The sequence below is a fragment of the Oncorhynchus clarkii genome, chromosome 33, assembly GCF_045791955.1.
Source record: "Oncorhynchus clarkii lewisi isolate Uvic-CL-2024 chromosome 33, UVic_Ocla_1.0, whole genome shotgun sequence".
Classification (NCBI taxonomy): Eukaryota; Metazoa; Chordata; class Actinopteri; order Salmoniformes; family Salmonidae; genus Oncorhynchus; species Oncorhynchus clarkii.
The window spans coordinates 31,057,114-31,064,314 of NC_092179.1; the positions used below are offsets into that span (position 1 = coordinate 31,057,114).

The 7,201-nt window shown below is 46.3% G+C and overlaps 1 protein-coding gene across 1 annotated transcript in view; it reads left to right on the forward strand.

Moving 5' to 3' along the window:
• The first annotated feature begins 1,099 nt into the window (after positions 1 to 1,099).
• The window catches only part of LOC139393333 (ELKS/Rab6-interacting/CAST family member 1-like), a 300,021-nt gene continuing 293,919 nt past the window's right edge, over positions 1,100 to 7,201 (forward strand). Inside the window, exon 1 of the mRNA XM_071141918.1 lies at positions 1,100 to 1,256. The gene's annotated coding sequence lies outside the window, so the exon portion shown is untranslated. The remainder of the gene's footprint in view (positions 1,257 to 7,201) is intronic.

Sequence of the window (7,201 nt, forward strand, 5' to 3'; positions counted from 1 at the left end):
CAAAATGTAACTGAAAGTAATCAGATTACGTTACTGAGTTTGGGTAATTAGGACAGGTAATTAGTAACTGTGCTGTACCAGATTACATTGGACAGGTAATTAGTAACTGTGCTGTAACAGATTACATTGGACAGGTAATTAGTACTGTAACAGATTACATTGGACAGGTAATTAGTAACTGTACTGTAACAGATTACATTGGACAGGTAATTAGTACTATAACAGATTACATTGGACAGGTAATTAGTAACTGTCCTGTAACAGATTACATTTATAAAGTAACCTAACCAACCATGGACAAATAAGTCATTACATGATCAAGGCTTTGGTCTATGGCCACTCAGGTGACCGAACCAGACACATTCCTTGGGCCACGTCTGGGTGGGTGACAACTGGTGTGTGTGTGTGTGTGTGTGTGTGTGTGTGTGTGTGTGTGTGTGTGTGTGTGTGTGTGTGTGTGTGTGTGTGTGTGAGAGAGAGAGAGTGTGTAAGGGGTACACACACTACACCACCTTGGTGCCAGGGGACTGGACTGGGACAGTATGGGAGGTGGTCAACAGTGACAGCTGGAATTGTCACAACTGTCATTGACAGTGGATTAGAATGAACACATTGCTGTACCGGCCTACACATACTTAGACATACACGAAAGTAAATTGTAGGCAACAAAAGACATAATACTGTGTATAGCTCTCAAAGTACACGAGACACAATGTCATGGGCACACTACAAACGGCTAGACTTACAGTAAAACGCTTGTTGTCGTTTCTAAACAGTGTTAGAACTTCAGAGGGTTTGACAATAAACTGTTATCATGATCTGTGATGAGGTGAGGAAGTGTTTACCCAAGGGCGCCCTCTTCTGTTTGAAATACCTGGCAAGTATTCAAAGAGCTGCACGAGTCAGGGTCTAGAATAGATTGTGTTCTATGGTGAAAGTCTCTCTGCCACAGAGGAAAGCCCGTTCATTTCTCTCGTGACCCTCCCGCCAGCGTCTGATGTTGAAAGACTCGTGCACGTACGGCGGTGGAGTGGAGGGAGGCCATTCTCGTGAACGCGCATCCCGATCCTTACGTCACTGAAGCGCCCTGGCTCGGGATCTACTGGTAGTGCTGGCAATAGAGGAGAAAAATAGCAACTGCTCGGAAAAGAGGCATTTTCTATCGGTTGTAACGGTTCCTCAACGGATAACGGTTCTATCTGACGCCGGATACGGATAATTGACATAACTGGACTAACCGGATTTATGAGAAGAAGGTAGGTGACATTTTAAAAGTGATTTTCTAGATTGAAGCCCACTTCTGACTGGGCTGAGAAGTGGACAGTCTAGTTGCCGTGAGTGTGTGTCTCAGGAAAGAGCAGTCATGTACATGTGCTGAGTGTGTGTGGTGTGTTATACGGTAGTTCTGACAGCATGTCTGTTGTAATTAACTCGAATTATAGCAGCTTTACTTAGTTGTCTCGAGTTGTTGGGCTCTTGTGCAGCGCGAGATAGGAGGGAAAATGTATTTAGCGGTTGAGGAAAAGAGGTGTCTCGTTTCACTGGGGTTTAACACAATGTAGGTAGGTATGTTATGTATTCTACCATTCAATGTGTTCATGTGTTCCCTCAGAGGAATAGGCAGTCTTATAGCCGACTAAAGCGGGTATGAATCAGTGCATTGTGTTGTTTTGTCGGTGTGTAGTGAGCGGGTTCTTCTAGACTGCCGTTGAGGGTTCATTTGACTGTCTTACTTACTGAAGTGTTTGTCTTTGGCTTGTCAGTCTTACGAAAGAGCTGTCAACTCGCTGCGTGGCCAACACAGCACGTCGACACCCGCTCTACCGAGGAGCCAACAACATAGTCCAGCAAGTTGCAAGTTGTTACATTGTTGCTACGCTGTGTGGATAAAACATGTATCGCCAGGCCTATTCGGCAACATTGTAGCCAGACGTTATTGTTGTAAACACAAAAGCTATAGAAAGATTTACGACGGCTCCGATTAGATAGACTCATTATTTTATCTACGACACGCTTTCCTACGGGAATGACTTGTTTATAGGAGATTTACCTCCAAAGTGTAACGTTGCCGCCCGTTGAAATGGCATTTCCCCAGCTCCTCCCATGAGCACAGGAGTCAAATATCCCTGTCGCGGCTCCCTTCCAGAATACCCAATCTGAACTAAACATTAGACCTTCTAAAGTGTTTGTAAACGCCCTGTGTAATTGACTGTAGCCTGTTCCAAAGCACCCGTGATTGACTTGGACGTAAATGTAAGAGGAGGCGGTATTTGTGGGCTATTCCCGGTATCCACTAGACTACTCGTATCCTCCAGACAGCGGGCAACAGGTTGCTTCATGACTGGGGCTAAACGTTGTCATCGACCCCTTGTTATTCACGCGTCACTGGGCCTGGGTTTACCTCAAAACAGCCTAATAACTACTCAGTAATAATGCTGCTCCCTAACTAGATTAGTTTGACAGAATAATAACATTGTATTTTTTTAAATTATCAGTTACTATTCTTTGAACGGTAGTATTTTTCAGGAAGCTACAGTGGGCCTAGTTTGTAACGGCAGTAGGTACCGTCTGTATTTTTCAGGAAGCTACAGTGGGCCTAGTTTGTAACGGCAGTAGGTACCGTCTGTATTTTTCAGCAAGCTACAGTGGGCCTAGTTTGTAACGGCAGTAGGTACCGTCTGTATTTTTCAGCAAGCTACAGTGGGCCTAGTTTGTAACGGCAGTAGGTACCGTCTGTATTTTTCAGGAAGCTACAGTGGGCCTAGTTTGTAACGGCAGTAGGTACCGTCTGTATTTTTCAGCAAGCTACAGTGGGCCTAGTTTGTAACGGCAGTAGGTACCGTCTGTATTTTTCAGCAAGCTACAGTGGGCCTAGTTTGTAACGGCAGTAGGTACCGTCTGTATTTTTCAGGAAGCTACAGTGGGCCTAGTTTGTAACGGCAGTAGATACCGTCTGTATTTTTCAGCAAGCTACAGTGGGCCTAGTTTGTAACGGCAGTAGGTACCGTCTGTATTTTTCAGGAAGCTACAGTGGGCCTAGTTTGTAACGGCAGTAGGTACCGTCTGTATTTTTCAGGAAGCTACAGTGGGCCTAGTTTGTAACGGCAGTAGGTACCGTCTGTATTTTTCAGGAAGCTACAGTGGGCCTAGTTTGTAACGGCAGTAGGTACCGTCTGTATTTTTCAGGAAGCTACAGTGGGCCTAGTTTGTAACGGCAGTAGGTACCGTCTGTATTTTTCAGGAAGCTACAGTGGGCCTAGTTTGTAACGGCAGTAGGTACCGTCTGTATTTTTCAGGAAGCTACAGTGGGCCTAGTTTGTAACGGCAGTAGTTACCGTCTGTATTTTTCAGGAAGCTACAGTGGGCCTAGTTTGTAACGGCAGTAGGCACCGTAAGTCGTTAATTACCGGAGAAGTTACCTTCAGATCATACACTTTTTAAAACATTTTAGTTGAGTTTATTAGCTCGTGCTGCAGCTACTCTTCCTGGGGTCTGTTCAATATTGTACATGTCCATACGTTACACAATGTTGTGTGTCCTGGCCTTTTGACTGATCATTGATTAGTCAGTTGACTGATAATTGATTATGTCTGTCTGTCTGCCTGTCAGTCTGCCTGTCTGTATGAGAGATAATTAAGGAGTGAGTGAATGAATGAATGAGTGAATGACTGTTATGTTGTTCAGTACTAACTCCACTGTGAGGGGGCCAACAGTCTGTCTCAGTGTCATAGTCCATATTCAGGCTGCTCCACTGTAAGGCCTTATGCCAGGCTGCTCCACTGTAAGGCCCTTATGCCAGGCTGCTCCACTGTAAGGCTCTTATGTCAGGCTGCTCCACTGTAAGGCCTTATGCCAGGCTGCTCCACTGTAAGGCCCTTATGCCAGGCTGCTCCACGGTAAGGCCTTATGTCAGGCTGCTCCAATGTAAGGCCCTTATCCCAGGCTGCTCCACTGTAAGGCCTTATACCAGGCTGCTCCACTGTAAGGCCCTTATGCCAGGCTGCTCCACTGTAAGACCTTATGCCAGGCTGCTCCACTGTAAGGCCTTATGCCAGGCTGCTCCACTGTAAGGCCTTATTCCAGGCTGCTCCACTGTAAGGCCTTATGCCAGGCTGCTCCACTGTAAGGCCTTATTCCAGGCTGCTCCACTGTAAGGCCTTATGGCAGGCTGCTCCACTGTAAGGCCTTATGTCAGGCTGCTCCACTGCCCTCCTCCCACTAAAGGAGTTGGGAGCAGGTACAGCCCCCTGTGGGGACATTGGACCCTGGTTACAGGGATATGACTGATAACAGTGACCTCTCTGTTTCATCTGGTTGTTATGGGAGACAGCTGACCTGTTGTTGGATGGATCTTTGATGGGTCTTTTTCCTGCTGGTAGAGTTTCATTCGATCCTGAGGGACACAGAGGTCTAAGGCCCTGCATCTCAGTGCTAGAGGCGGCACTACAGACCCTGGTTTGATCCCGGGCTGTATCACAACCGGCCGTGATCGAGAGTCCCGTAGGGCGTCGCACAATTGGCCCAGCCTCGTGCAGGTTAGGGGAGGGTTTGGCCGGGGTAGGCCGTCATTGTAAATAAGAATTTGTTCTTAACTGACTTGCCTAGTTAAATAAAGGTTAAATAAAATTACATTCTATGAATGGTGTAGAATGAAAGAGGATGACATTGACACGGGCATACTATTGACCTACTATAGATAACATACTGTACATTTTTTGTTTAATGGAAATTTAATGAACTAGTCACGACAACCTCCTCTAGTTGTTGATTTATAGTTTTCACCTCCCCTCTGACCCCTATCCCAGTACCTAGTGGACACCTGGTTACACCCCCCCCCCCTCCTGACCCCTATCCCAGTACCTGGTGGACACCTGGTTACACCCCCTCCCCCCCTGACCCCTATCCCAGTACCTGGTGGACACCTGGTTACACCCCCCCCCCCCCCTCCTGACCCCTATCCCAGTACCTGGTGGACACCTGGTTACACCCCCTCCCCCCCTGACCCCTATACCAGTACCTGGTGGACACCTGGTTTCACCTCCCCTCTGACCCCTATCCCAGTACCTGGTGACACCTGGTTTATAGTTTTCTCCTCCCCTCTGACCCCTATCCCAGTACCTGGTGGACACCTGGTTTATAGTTTTCACCTCCCCTCTGACCCCTATCCCAGTACCTGGTGGACACCTGGTTTATAGTTTTCACCCCCCCTCTGACCCCTATCCCAGTACCTGGTGGACACCTGGTTACACCCCCCCCCCCCCCTCTGACCCCTATCCCAGTACCTGGTTTCACCTCCCCTCTGACCCCTATCCCAGTACCTGGTGACACCTGGTGTCATCTCCCCTTTGACCCCTATTCCAGTACCTGGTGATACTGCCTGAGTTGTTTGTTGAGTCCAATATGTGCAAGTCAAGACCTGTCATCTCTCACTTCTGTAACTTCAAGTTTACTCAAAATAAGCGCTTGTGGTGTGTGTGTGTTATCATGTATCAACTTGCTAGAGTCTAATGGATAAGGATATTGCTGAGTGAGAGAAATTATATAAATGTATTGTATAGGAAGGATAATGCTGTAGTGTAAAGGAAGGATCATGCTGTAGTGTAGATAAAGGATAATGCTGTAGTGTAGAGGAAGGGTAATGTCGTACCGTATATGAAGGATAATGTTGCATTGTAGAGGAAGGATCATGCTGTATCGTAGAGGAATGATAATGTTGTATTGTAGAGGAAGGATAATGCTCTACTGTAGAGGAAGGATAATGCTGTATCGCAGAGGAAGGATAATGCTGTATTGTAGAGGAAGGATCATGCTGTATCGCAGAGGAAGGATAACGCTGTATCGTAGAGGAAGGATAATGCTGTATCGTAGAGGAAGGATAACGCTGTATCGTAGAGGAAGGATAATGCTGTATTGTAGAGGAAGGATAATGCTGTATTGTAGAGGAAGGATAATGCTGTATCGTAGAGGAAGGATAGTGCTCTATTGTAGAGGAAGGATAATGCTGTATTGTAGAGGAACGATAATGCTGTATGGTTGGCCTTATACACAGTAATAACACTATGTTTCCCCTAGAACCCAAAAAATTGGGGTTAGCACTTCAGAATGTATTTCATTGAAGAAAATTTGAGATTTTGAGATTGTAATTTTTGTGGAGTTAGCTCAATCTGGGCAAACGTATTAGATTCCTGCAGGGCTGAAGAAAGCCAAGCTCTTACTTTCACTTCTTTCCCACCCCATATTAATTTCTTCTCTTTTGCAGCAATGAGTTTGGCAAGTTCACTTATGTGTTGGATGGCTGCTGTTGTAATGAAAATGTAGGTTTATACCAGATGTGTGTGTGTGTACAGGCCCCCAGGATTCTACATAAAGCCTGTTTACCCACATGATAATCATGTGGTGGGTGATTATGTTTGTCTTATTTCACACATGTGCAAATTATACACACATGTGAGTTGGAGAGTTTTTTTTTTGTTTTGCATTTCCCAACTCCCCCTGAGAGTGGGGTTCCAACCACCCATTATCAATGGCTTCCCTGGAGCAATAAGTGCCTTGCTCAAGGACACGTCAACAGATTTTTCACATTTTCTGCACAGGGATTCGAACTAGCGACCTTTTTACTGGTGCAACACTCTAACCACTTGGCTACCTGTCACTTGCAAGCTGATTGTGCTATTGGTTATGCCAGAATAAACTATCCCTTTCACTTTCTCACACCTAACAAAGGGATGTCTCCTCCCCCCTATACATATCTACCTCAATCACTCCAGTATCCCTGTCTCCTCCCCCCTATACATATCTACCTCCATCACTCCAGTATCCCTGTCTCCTCCCCCCTATACATATCTACCTCCATCACTCCAGTATCCCTGTCTCCTCCCCCCTATACATATCTACCTCCATCACTCCAGTATCCCTGTCTCCTCCCCCCTATACATATCTACCTCCATCACTCCAGTATCCCTGTCTCCTCCCCCCTATACATATCTACCATCATCACTCCAGTATCCCTGTCTCCTCCCCCCTATACATATCTACCTCCATCACTCCAGTATCCCTGTCTCCTCCCCCCTATACATATCTACCTCCATCACTCCAGTATCCCTGTCTCCTCCCCCCTATACATATCTACCTCCATCACTCCAGTATCCCTGTCTCCTCCCCCCTATACATATCTACCATCATCACTCCAGTATCCCTGTCT